At 34.7% G+C, this 13,493-nt stretch overlaps 1 long non-coding RNA gene across 1 annotated transcript; it reads right to left on the reverse strand.

The window, feature by feature from the left end:
• Positions 1–1,644: 1,644 nt before the first annotated feature.
• On the reverse strand, positions 1,645–10,085 carry LOC146938661 (uncharacterized). The gene is made up of 3 exons (XR_015031389.1): positions 9,831–10,085; positions 9,592–9,663; positions 1,645–1,946 (listed from the first exon to the last, which is right to left on the reverse strand). It is a non-coding gene; the product is annotated as an uncharacterized LOC146938661 (long non-coding RNA).
• Positions 10,086–13,493: the final 3,408 nt, after the last annotated feature.

A 13,493-nucleotide genomic window follows, 5' to 3' on the forward strand; every position in this document is an offset into this window, starting at 1 on the left:
GATCCCCCATTTTTTTGACCTACTTGACCATATTAAAAGCACAATTTACAATCTTTGAAACAATTTCCAGAGTGGAACCAACTATTACAGAACCAAAAATACTCTAACGGAATGTGGATTATATATGTGATCCATGTATGACTCTGCATAATGCCCAATAATTTATCTACTGGATCCATCCTTTTGTGATATTACTATTTGTTTTCCTTAATGACTAAATATAACTTCACCACCACGATAAGTATATAAACTGTATTATCATTCAACTTGTTTCTTGTAAGTATTCAACCACAAATCTAATTAAGTATTCCTTTAGTCTTTCTGTGAACCACTACAAACATATACACACCATGATAGGGTGATGATCGTTCCTTAAGCTCTGTCAAACATGTTTTGTACTCTGAAAGTGACATATCCTCCGTTTGTTCCAACACTCCGTACTCGTGAGTTAATCCATTGAAAAATGCCATATGAAAATATCAAATATAAACTAACTCCTTTTCTTTAATCTCTAAACCTCCGCACAACTTAACTGAATCAAGATCTGCTTCATATAGGCTCCCTCTATTTACTTAACAATTTTAACAAATTCCAAAACTCTCTAATCGTAACTAAACAAAACAACTTTCGATTAAAATTACCTCAGAAACCCAACATTGCCGAACAACACCTCTACTATCCCATTGGTTATTGTGTTCTCTAATGCAAAAGCATTCTCATTTCTTATGCATCAATAATTTCAAAGCTATAAGTCCTTGAACGGTAAAACTTATGACATTAATGGCTTTCTCAAGATCAAAGTTCTATGGATTAAGGACTATTCAGAACAAACAAAAAAGGATTTTTCAACATATTCCTTGTACCCTCAATAGTCAATTGACACAAGAAAAGATAATTACTTGTCACTCACTGAGACAGGGAAGTAACTGAGACTTTAAAGAGATTTGACACTCCTAGAAAGGTCTTCCGTATGGTATTGTTTAGAGTATGTCTAGGATTCCTAATCAGTTCCAGATGAATTTGTCGTCTACTGCTCACCCTAACTAACTCCTTTTTGACCACCAAAATTTATTTGTCTTAGATTTATCATGTTGCTTCCCAACAACAACCCCCTAAAAAAAAATTGTTGCAAAAACAGTGGCAAAATTCGCCTTCCGCTAGGAACCTCAACACTAACTGCTCTTACAACCAAGCTACGTCCGTCAACATGAACACCATAAGTACGGACCAAACCACGACCTATTTGACTAGGGTCTTAAGATTGGACAGTAAACCCATAAGGAATTATCTTCCCTTCTAGTGGTGATCATAGAATTGGGTGACATCCTCACCGAATGAAAGAAAATTGATCAAAAATATGACGAAACGACAAACAAAGTGAGACAATTCAGAGACGAAAAGAAATAATAAGATCGGATAATAAATGACACTACCATAGAATGCAAATAGATTTTTGCAAGTAAATGGTGCCGCGGTTCACAATTTACTGGCAAAAATCTATTTTCATTCTATGTCTGCAGCTATTAGGACCTACAACCGGGCTCTGATACCAAGTTTGTCACGACCCAAAATTCAATATCGTGACCGGCGCACGAACTAGAACATCCTAGTTCGGCAAGCCTATTGACGACACTTGACAAAGTATAATTTAAACAATTTTCAAATTGAATTTCACTTAAAATGATATCCACTGAAATTTCGACAGAGTATCCTCTATATTTTGAATACTTTCCAAGATATGAATCCTATCTATATACTTGTATTATCAGCAGAATCTCAAAATGACATAACTAGATGTTTATACAACTCAAAACAAAACATTTGTCGACTACCAATAGCTGCAGGTACATCGACCATTCAGTTTATACATAGAGGAGACCTACCAAAGAATGACATTGACATATCTTTAACTCTGCTACAAGCTTTCTACGCACTTGACTTTGAATCTGAAAAAAATAAGAAGAAGGGGTAAGTCATAATGACTTAGTTAGGAGACAACAATCACCACCAACAAGAAGGGAAACACACATGGGCACGAGTAATTAAGTTTCTCAAAATCTAATGTTCATTTACAAACTAGTAACCAAATAAAATTCTATTAATCCAAAATCAAATAAGAATATTTCTAAGTCCAATGTCGCTGATAGGGCCAAACCGCAAGTGCACGGCCTATCGAAGTAATAGTAGTAAGAAAGAGTATCTTTCCGCTAGGGAGTTGTTCAACTTAATTAACCTTTAAAGAATGATTAGAGGAGAAGAAAGTTTGATAAAAGGAGGTTTGATTGCTGAAGGTAAATAACAATAATAATAATAATAATAAAGAGCCTTGGGATTATTGGTTTGTCATAATAACAAATCTTTCACTAGACAAGACTTTAACTTCTAATTCCATGGTTTATACCGTAATTTCTTAAGATCGGTTTCCCTTTAGCCCCTCACCTTTCCGATGAAAGTCCGGTGAGAGTTTACTTCTAGTAACCAAGCCTATTTCGCTGACTTGATTACTAGAAGATGCTTATAAGGATTGAAACTACATATGTCTCAAAAATTGCAAGGACTATTTCACTGTCTTGCAATTATTGTCTAGATTCACTTGTTCCAACATCAAAGCTCCGCTCTCACTTTATGAATTGATGTTTGGGATAATGGATTAACAATTATCAAACCCTCCGCTTTCGCTTCCACAATTTGATAATTGTTAATTCATGTTAAAACAGTGAATCTAAATTAGAAATTACGGCTACATATAATTAGGGTTAAAGCTTGGTTTGTTAGGATTATGTCATTAGACTTTTCCAACAATCCCAAGACAAAGAAGTCTACTCACTCATGTTCATCGTAGACATGGGGGAAGAAGAGATAAGACAATAAAATAAATTGCGAAAGAAAGTAAATAGAATAAAAGACTTTATTGAAATAATACTTGAAATATTCTAAGCAAAAGTAAGGTGAATGTTTATGGTGGAGAGCTACTCTATTTATGGCTTTACAATTGACTTAGAAACTAAGCAACTAAAAGGGCAAAACAGTAAAGCTGCAACATGGTAACTTGGGCTTGAAGAAAAGCAGCAAAAGTGGCTTCTGGAGACGGCACGGCCATGCCATATGTTGGCACTGGCCGTGCCAAGCTTCTGACTTGGTGGGAACATATTTTTGTTCCGTATCTTTGTATTTTCGTACTGTATTTGCTCCAGTCCTCTTTCTTTTGCTCCAAGACACCTTCCACCATATATTCGTTCCTAAAATATAATAAAAAGCAATTTGAAGTAAAATATTCAAAAAGGAAATAAATTGCAATAAAATAAAATCAAATCTTTAATAAAACTAAACTAAATAATGCAATAAAATAGATTAATTAATGACTCATCAAACTCCCCCACACTTGAATCTTTGCTTGTCCTCAAGCAAAAGGCAATAGACATAGCAACAACAAAAGATTAATCATGGCAATATTTATTAAGAACACATGTCTCAAAAGAAAGGTTTTGTTTCAAGTACACTAATTACAATTTCAAACATTCCTCATGAACCTATTCAACCCAACATCAAGTCTCAAGTGAGTGTGTGTGTGCAGTCCAACCCTTTTCTTGCTCCTGTATAAGACAAATATTATGAGGAACAGGTTCTATGCTTAATGCTAAAGTAACCGAGAAAAGTCCTTTCTTCATTTCGTATAAGAGTGATGGGAATTTAAGTTAAAATTAAATTAGATTAGATTAACAATTAAACACAAGGGGCTGCAGATGCTTATGGGCTATCTATCCTCATAGGAAGTCTTCTCAGATGTAATTGTCCTTTCCCCCTAGATTCAAAATCACCCTAAGCAGTGCTGCAAAATTTTATTTCATCTCCGCGTAGGAAGTCTTCTTGGATGTAATTGTCCTTTCCCCAAGCATTGATGAGTTTGTTTCACTTTAAGTTCAAATTAGGGAGTCACCACCACAATGAGGAAGTTAGGGATTGTCCTTTCCCCCACATGTTGGTGCCATTCTCCCACCCCATTTAACCTTAACAATTAAGCATATAACAATTAAGAACATTTGATTAATTTCCCACACAAACTTATACTACTTTTACTCTTAAGACTTTAAAGGGTCTAAGTTAACACTAAAGATAGAACGTGCTCCTTAAAATACCTATTCATACATTTACTCAAAGATTGCAACTGGGTGCTTTTCTCATTGGAGATTTTTCACAATAAAACAAGATATGGGTATAGCAAGAACACAAGAACCACAAGAAACTACTTTCATGTACAAGAAACAACCTTTAAAGAATAGACAAAACAAAAAATTTATGCCATATTTTGCATTAAAAACAGGCTACTAGTCATGCTTTTCACTATAAAAACAAAATGAAAGAATAAAGTTCAAGGGAGTTTGGAAACACTACGACTCTAGACACTTTATTAGCCCCCCCCCCACACACACACACACACACTTAGGGGAAGCATTGTCCTCAATGATTCAAAGAAAAAGAAAAGAAAAAGAAGAAGAAGGATAAGTAGAAGAAGAGGAGTAGAAGAGATAGATAGAGAGAGTAGGAGAAAGAGAGAAGAGAGAAGGGTAGAGAGGAAGAGGAAAGCTCACATTTTCTCATTGAGGTCCATAGGGAGGACCTTGGAGATTGAATTGGTGCATCATCCTTTGGAGCATTTGATTGTTTTCTTCCGACCAGCGGTTACCCCTTTGGACTTCATTTCTTAGCCCTAAAAGTTCTACACCTTGCCTTTGTTGCTAGGTGCTTATCCTCTCGACCTCGGTTCGCATCCATGCCCATCTTTGATCGTCATTTAGCTCTTCGGCTTCATGGTCATGGTGCTCTCCCTCATGGTGCAAGTTTGCACCTTCTCCTTCATCATGGTGCTCGTGTACCTGTTTATTATCAACATACAACAAATTTTCCTCCACCTCGGTGCTAGTCCGAGATGGGTTAGGAAGCAAAAATAGAATAGGCACATTGAGTTTAAGGGCATATTGCATGGTGGACGATGTGTAATGAATTTCATAGAGATTAGTGTCTCTATGTTAAGCCTATTGTTGCCCTCAATTTGATTTATCCCCTCCTCCTCACTTACTCCAAACTTCCTAGCAATGAATGTGATAACCCCCCCGACCACTATGTCAGCTACAAGATTAGGCTTAGTTCCTATTGAGGCAAGGTAGTCAAGCATGTAAAAACAAGTATTCACGGGATTATTATGAAGCATAGCCCAGAGCATAAAGAGTTCATCCGTCCTACATGTTCCTACTTCCTTCCTACCCCAAATGGTACAAGCCATTACCCTTTGAAGGTACCTAAGGACTGGGTTGTGAATGTTACTAGCCTTGTTGGAACGAGAAACATATTGATTTAAACCGGTGATGCGTTTCCAAAAGCTAGTAGGGTCATAGTCTTCTGGCTTTAGGGCTTGATTCCAAGAGTCATGTATGAACCCCGCATTTGCGAAGCCCATTTCATTGCAAAAGTTTTCAAGGGACATTTCGTAATCAATATTCAAAAGCCGGAAGGAGACTCTATGATCGGGGTCATCTAAATTCAACTTATCTTTCTTGAATTGAATGGAACTTAAAAACTCATAAGTAAAGATTTCATACCCCCTCATAGGTCTAAGCATCTCACCCCATCCTAATCTATTCAGCAATTCAAAAGCATTGTCCCTAATCTCTAAGACATTCATAGTATGAGAATCAGGGTACCTACAAGGATGCAAATGTTTAGTAATAAGAACTTTATACCGTTCTTTTTGGTTGCTATCCTTGAAGGTGATGCCATGATTCTTAACCGGTGCTCTTTTCTTTTATGGAGGTCCTCCGGAAGAGCCTCCGGAAGAGCTTGCTGGCTCCTTGCCACTTCTCCTTGAAGCCATTGAACCTTGACCTTGGGTTGACTTTGAGTTTTGGGTGAAGGTTAGGGTTGGGAAGAGTTTTAGTAGAAAGGGTTGGTTTTGGGGTGGGGTTGATGTTTAAGTGAGGTTTATAGGTTTAGGTGTGGAGATTGGTTAATAATTTGTGGTGTTTAGGTTAGGTTTTGGATGAATAGGGTTTTGGTGAATTATGGGTTTTGGTGGATGAAATTTGTTTTTGATTGGTGGATTGTGTTTGGAATGAAGTTTAGAATTGTTTGAGTGAAAAAATAGAGTGATTTGGTGAAGTTTTGAGTGAGATATAAAGGTTTGAAATTGGATGGTTATGGAGGTTTAGTGAGAAGTTTGAAAGATGAAAGAGGGTTGTGGTTGAGAATGAGGAAGAAGGAAAGAAAATTTTGTGTTATAGGCAGCAAGAGATTGGGCACGGCCGTGCCACCTATTGGCACGGGCCGTGCCAACTTTTTGTAGTTTGGCTTGGTTTTTGGCTTCGGTTTGACCAGGAAAGACTCCCGGTGTTTGGGAAGAGGTAGCCACTTGTTGGGCTATTTGGACGATATGAGTTTCAATCATTTTAGAGTGAGTAGAACCTCATAGAGAGATTCCCCATCTTTTTGATTGAACCGAGTGATTTGGTCTCTAAGTTTAGCGGTTTTAGATGGTGGAAAGAATCGGGCAAGGAATGCTTGCCTCATCTGATCCCATGAAGTAATGGAACCGACTTCGAGGGAATGGAACCAAGCGCTAGCTCTATCCCTTAAGGAAAAGGGAAAGAGGTGAAGTCTTACAGCCTCTTGGTTCTCCTTCATGGTTCCACTAATTCGTAGGAAAACGGAGATGTGAAGATTGGGATCCTCAGTGGGGGATCCCGAAAATTGGTTTTGCTGCACCAAGTTAAGTAGGGCAGACTTAATTTCAAAGTTGTCATCCTCAACCGTTGGGTACACAATAACAGCTTGTGGCTCAGCCGTAGACGGCGTTGCATACTCTTTGAGAGTGCGATTAGCCATGGCGGTGTTATTTCGTGCGTCTCTCTTTCGTTTATGAAAATACCTTTCGATCTCGTTGATTATTACAACTCAATTCCTAGTTTTTCGCATAAAAAATTGATAACACAAGAAGTTAATGATAACAGAAAAATAAAAATAGAAAGAAAAAGAAAGAGAAGAAGAGAGAGGATTCTAATCACTAAGAAAAAGTTAATCAAATTAGTTAACTCCCCGGCAACGGCGCCAAAAACTTGATAGGGCCAAACCGCAAGTGCGCGGCCTATCGAAGTAATAGTAGTAAGAAAGATTATCGTTCCGCTTGGGAGTTGTTCAACTTAATTAACCTTTAAAGAATGATTAGAGGAGAAGAAAGTTTGATAAAAGGAGGTTTGATTGCTGAAGTTAAATAATAATAATAATAAAGAGCCTTGGGATTATTGGTTTGTCATAATAACAAATCTTTCACTAGACAAGACTTTAACTTCTAATTCCATGGTTTATACCGTAATTTCTTAAGACCGATTTCCCTTTAGCCCCTCACCTTTCCGATGAAAGTCCGGTGAGAGTTTACTTCTAGTAACCAAGCCTATTTCGCTGACTTGATTACTAGAAGATGCTTATAAGGATTGAAACTACATATGTCTCAATAATTGCAAGGACTATTTCACTGTCTTGCAATTATTGTCTAGATTCACTTGTTCCAACAAAGCTCCGCTCTCGCTTTATGAATTGATGTTTGGGATAATGGATTAACAATTATCAAACCCTCCGCTTTTGCTTCCACAGTTTGATAATTGTTAATTCATGTTAAAACGGTGAATCTAAATTAGAAATTACGGCTACATAGAATTAGGGTTAAAGCTTGGTTTGTTAGGATTATGCCATTAGACTTTTCCAACAATCCCAAGACAAAGAAGTCTACTCACTCACGTTCATCGTAGACATGGGGAAAGAAGAGAGAAGACAATAAAATAAATTGCGAAAGAAAGTAAATAGAATAAAAGACTTTATTGAAATAATACTTGAAATATTCTAAGCAAAAGTAAGGTGAATGTTTATGGTGGAGAGCTACTCTATTTATGGCTTTACAATTGACTTAGAAACTAAGAAACTAAAAGGGAAAAACAGTAAAGCTGCAACAGCGTAACTTGGGCTTGAAGAAAAGCAGCAAAAGTGGCTTCTGGAGGCGGCACGGCCGTGCCATATGTTGGCACTGGCCGTGCCAAGCTTCTAACTTGGTGGGAACATATTTTTGTTCCGTATTTTCGTACTGTATTTGCTCCAGTCCTCTTTCTTTTGCTCCAAGACACCTTCCTCCATATATTCGTTCCTAAAATATAATAAAAAGCAATTTGAAGTAAAATATTCAAAAAGGAAATAAATTGCAATAAAATAAAATCAAATCTTTAATAAAAGTAAACTAAATAATGCAATAAAATAGACTAATTAATGACTCATCAGTCGCCGACATAACAAATATGTTGCTCTTAGCTTGTTTAACCAAACTGTAATAAAATGAACCAAATTATTAAGGACATTTTTATAACACCTTTTAAACTGTGAGTTTATCCTTCTGGTACAACCTTACTACAAGCCATCACATATCTAACATTTAAAAGCAACATGAATATTTCTGCTTGCAATTACTTTGTATCATTGTACGTGAAAAACAATATCATGAATAAGAGTATTTCTAATCTCAATGTTGTAAAGAGGTGAAAATAAGATTGCAAGCCTTTAGAAAATATATCGCCGAAAATCGTATCAAAAGCCTTTAAAAATATATTGTCGAAAATCTTGATAAAAGTCTTTAAAGAAAATATAGAAAACTCCATTTAGTAAAAATAATCAAAATGGGTGAATCGAGAACCAGCTCCATCTCGTTGATAGCCCTCTCCTCCTAATGGTGGCCTTTTCCATAGGGGCGGCTCCATCTAACGGATAGCTCTTTTCTCTCGACTCAAAACAAAGTATAAAACATTTTCAATTAGGGAGTTAACCTCTCATTGATAGCCCTCTCCTCCTAATGGCGGCCTTTCCATTGGGGCGGCTCCATCTAACGGAGTAACTACCTAATTGAAATCACATGCTAGGTGCACCTAGGTCGTCGTCATTATAACCGTAATTTTCAAAACACCATTTTAAAGCACAATGCTAAAACCATATTTCACAATATAACGAAACTTATTTCAAAATACGTATCATCAAAACTCACTCGAAAATCTACTATTTATAATCATAAGTAAATCCAAATTCAAATTCAAATCAAAATCCAAATCGCGTACAAATTAATATCAAACCTTTCAAAAACGCATATTTCAAAACCACACTTCACAACATATCAAAACAACTACGAAAATACATACAATCGAATTCTCCGTTTCAATTTCTCTACTTTATAAATCCCAAGTAAATCCAAATCCAGATGTATCGCATATTAATATCGAAAATTTCCAAGAACATATATCTCAACCGTATTTCTCCATATCTCAAAACTCATGTCATAGTATATGCAATCAAACCTCTATTTTCAAATCTTTTGCTCAATAAGTCATAGATAAATCCAAATAGAGACCATAATAACATCGATGACTTTAAACATAAGTATCAATGAGAAGAAAAATGTTCAAAGGGTGTGTTTCCCATTTTTTTTATAAACACATTAACATAGAAAATTATCAAAATATCAATAATATTAATAGTGAAAATATGTGATAAAGATCGTTATCAACTCACAGCTATGCCCAATCGACCAAATTTTCTCTTCAACTGCTCCCGTTGTAGCAAGCAAGGTATCAACTATCCAATCTGAGCATCAGTAATAATTTTAAGATTAAAATGAGCATTCTAAAATTTTTCTAACCATATGCAGTCCTAAATTCCTTTAATATCTACTCTAAACTCTAAAATAAGTTTCTAAATCAAACTACACATGACTAGAGATTCCTTAATTGAGTTTTGGGTTGTGTATTTACCTCAAAGAGTCATATTTCAAATGATGGGTACTCTTCTCCTTCCATGAAGCAATAACCTTAATCCAAAAATTCTATCCAAATCTCATTTGTACTTTGAAATAGCTTAGCTTAAATGTATAATTTTCTTTATGGGTGTTTGATTTGTGGAATAGATTCATGATTTGAAAGAAAATTGAAGAAAGAAGAAGTGAAGGATATAAGGAACAGGAGGCTAACGAGGGAAGTATATGGAAGAGAGATGAATAAATGGAGTGTGTTTGGAGAAAGTTCCACCGTGTTCTATTTTTACTATTATTATTATTTAGCTAATTTTTATTTTATTTTATTATAATATATGTGGTTTAATGAAACGGTGCGTTTCAAATTCACAACAACAAACATGACCCAAACCCAAGCTATCACTCATAATCTCTAAATGGTGAAGATAAACTTCCATCTTACCTCAAATTCCCAAAAGTTAAGCTTTAAGCTCCACTCTAATCTCGCTCTGTAGTTTCATCAAGATAGATCTTCTTCTCCCTTGAAATTTTTCTTTCTTCCTCTTTCTCTCTATTTTTCTCTCTTCTCCCACTTTGCCCTTTTTTTATCTCAATTGTGACAAATGAGCTTTTGACCTAATTTTCACAAAGACTACTTCTCTTATATAATCTTGCGCTTAGTCACACTTTTTTTTTTTTTGTCAGGTAGCCTAATGGCTAGAATTCACCTTATAAGGTGAATAAGTGGGGTGTCCGGGGTTTGAACCCGGCCCCTACATATAATAATGCATTGCCCTACCAACTGAGCTATGCTCACGGGACTAGTCACACTTACTAATGAGTTTAGTAACTTTCTATCATTCATAAAAATATTACGACACAATTGCTTCATTAAAATCCCTACTATTACTCATACACCACTATCTATTAATTACCCAAGTTACTACTAACTTAATTAAATACCTCTCCATGCCCAAAATTATTAAAATACCCTTCATTCTAAAAATACCAAATTACCCTTACTCCTCAAATGACTAAAATACCCCTATCGTCTGGAAATCCACTAATCACAAATCAAACGCATCAAACAATTAAGTAAATAATAAAACAATTAAATAAATAATCCTTGCAAAAATCGGGGTGTTACAGTTCGCACAGATGAAGGTGTTACAACCCAAAATTGTGATGTTTTTATCATCACAATTTTTTTTTGGTCCCTTATGGATATAATTTGATATATTTTTTTTGTTTTCATCCATTTATTTGCACCCTTTGTTGCTATGTTATTTCACATGTTCCCTCTTATTCTTATTTTGTGATTTATATTTATTGTTGATGGCTCACTCTCTAAGATGGAATGGATGGCTATTCTAAAGAATTGTTGATGACGGGTATAAGAGGATAATTTTTTGGGTCTTGTTAACGAATGTTTTTAAGACTATTCTTTAAGAATTTAAATTAAAAATATCTTTTTTAAAAAATTAAATATTTTTAAATTTTAATACATTGAATACATTCATTTTCATAAAAAAAAAACTTACCATTTAAGATCTTTAAAAATATCTTCAAAAAACTCATTAACTTTACCCTAATTTTTTTTAATAGGTATAAATATATGGATATGTGTATGTTACTTGCAAATTCTAATGAGGATGATGTGGATATATCGTATACTCCTTCCATTTGATTTTAGCATTTTTTCTTTATTTTCAAATAACTGTTTCTTTAGAATATGAGATCCTTTAAGTTATTCAATTGTAAGTTGACCCTTTAAGTTTTTTTTTTTAGTATCATTAAGGTTATTTAAATTATTATAAGTTGGTCCTTTAAGTTTTTTTTACCACTTAGATCATTTAAGTTATTTAAAGGTAACAACAACTAAAATTATACGTGGCGGTATGAGTACTTTAATATCCATTTTGTCATGTATTTTTATATTTATGATATCATAATTATATTAGGAATAAAGGGATTGACACAAGTGACTAATGGGTTTTTTCTATGACGAATCGTTCGAAAGAATTCGAGTTCGTTTTCTGGTGAAAATAACTTTTAGATAGAATAGACTTTAGTTACCTCTCGGTCAGACTCTGAATTACTAAAGTTCTTTTACCCTAAGAATCGTAGGATTAACACAAAAAAATAAAACCCCTTGGAAGTGCAAGGGGACTGAAATAACCTCGGATCGTAGGGTGAACCAAGATAATCAACTTGTGTTGTCTCGCTTCCCTTACTCTTTGATTATCTCTTGTTCTATTTTTGTTAGAACTCTTAAACAAGTTTTCAGAAAAAGTCGACATAATTCAACCCGCACCTTTGTGTTTTTCTCACCTTCACATATGAGTCTATATGTATAATTCTAGAAGATATGACTTGTCTAGCGCACACATTCAAACGACAAAAAGAAATGTATATTTTGAATGTATAAATTCCAAGTGATTTTGGGGGTGGAAAAAGTTATTGTCCATGATCTTTTGTAAGCTCACAAAAGTTAGCCCAAATAATTTATTTCGTAGCTGACAAGAGATGACCCATGGTAATTTTCCTTCTTGCAATTTTTTTTAGGTCTTGAGGCCTATATATTTGATCTTATTTTCTCACTTGGATGTTTATCCGCCGTTTTCTGAATTGTTTCTCGCAGATCAATCACTAGTAAGAAAATATTCTCTCAATTTTTATTATATTATTCATTTATCAATTGTTTAGGTTAACTAAGTCTTGAAATTAGTTTACCTCGAATATCAGAGATACGTTCTTTGTGAGAAGCGACAATCATTCTTGACCACTACCAAAATCATGAAGGTTTTTCCGAAGCACAAGGTATGCATTTATTTTGATGTATTCATTTATACATTAATTATGTAAGATAGATTATATTTTTGTGGATTAATTGATTTGTTCCATAAAATACGTTTTTAGGTCGATTTTATGATAATATATGTTGGACTAATTTATTGGAGATCTCATAAGCCAAATTAATTGAGTATTTTGAGGCATATCTTTCAACCTAAAGACAATTTGCAGACTATGATCTTTCAACCTAAAGACAATTTGCTAAAGACAATTTGCAGACTATGAAAGCTTGTTTTGTGAATAATTGAGATCGAAACGTCTTCAATATGTTCTGGGTATGGTTCTGGGTTAGTTTAAGTCAATTTCTTTTTAAATTAACCTTGGCTTGCACCTATTTAACCCAAAGAAATATATGGGTGAAGTTGAAGCCCTAAGACATACCAACCATTTTAAAATATATTTTAGGTGTGAACCTTAAACTCAATTCCATATTTTAAATATGCTTCATTCACCTTTTAATCTCTCCCAAGCATCTAGTTTGTGCATAATCAAAATTTGTATTCCGCCATTTTGATCTACCATTGTTTTCTCCTTTGTAATAAGGACTCCCCTCTATTTTCCTATAATTTTAATTCTCCAAGTGACATGATTATGCGTGCTCTAAAAGTGGAGGAGCAACATTTCATAATCGCGAAAAAAAAGTAGTTTTTTTCTTTCTGTCATCTGGATCGATAATATAAAGGAGTGTAATTTTTAAGAAACTGATGAAGGGTAAAAGTAGCTCTCAAAATCAAAATATTTGAAATCAAACTATCCTTATGGCACCCCTACGTAATTTTTGGAACCACAAATACAAAACAATTTTCTTTTGGTCAATATCGTATTGTTCTTA

The sequence above is a fragment of the Medicago sativa genome, chromosome 3 (genome assembly GCF_051527215.1).
Source record: "Medicago sativa cultivar Bolivia chromosome 3, Bolivia_mono, whole genome shotgun sequence".
Classification (NCBI taxonomy): Eukaryota; Viridiplantae; Streptophyta; class Magnoliopsida; order Fabales; family Fabaceae; genus Medicago; species Medicago sativa.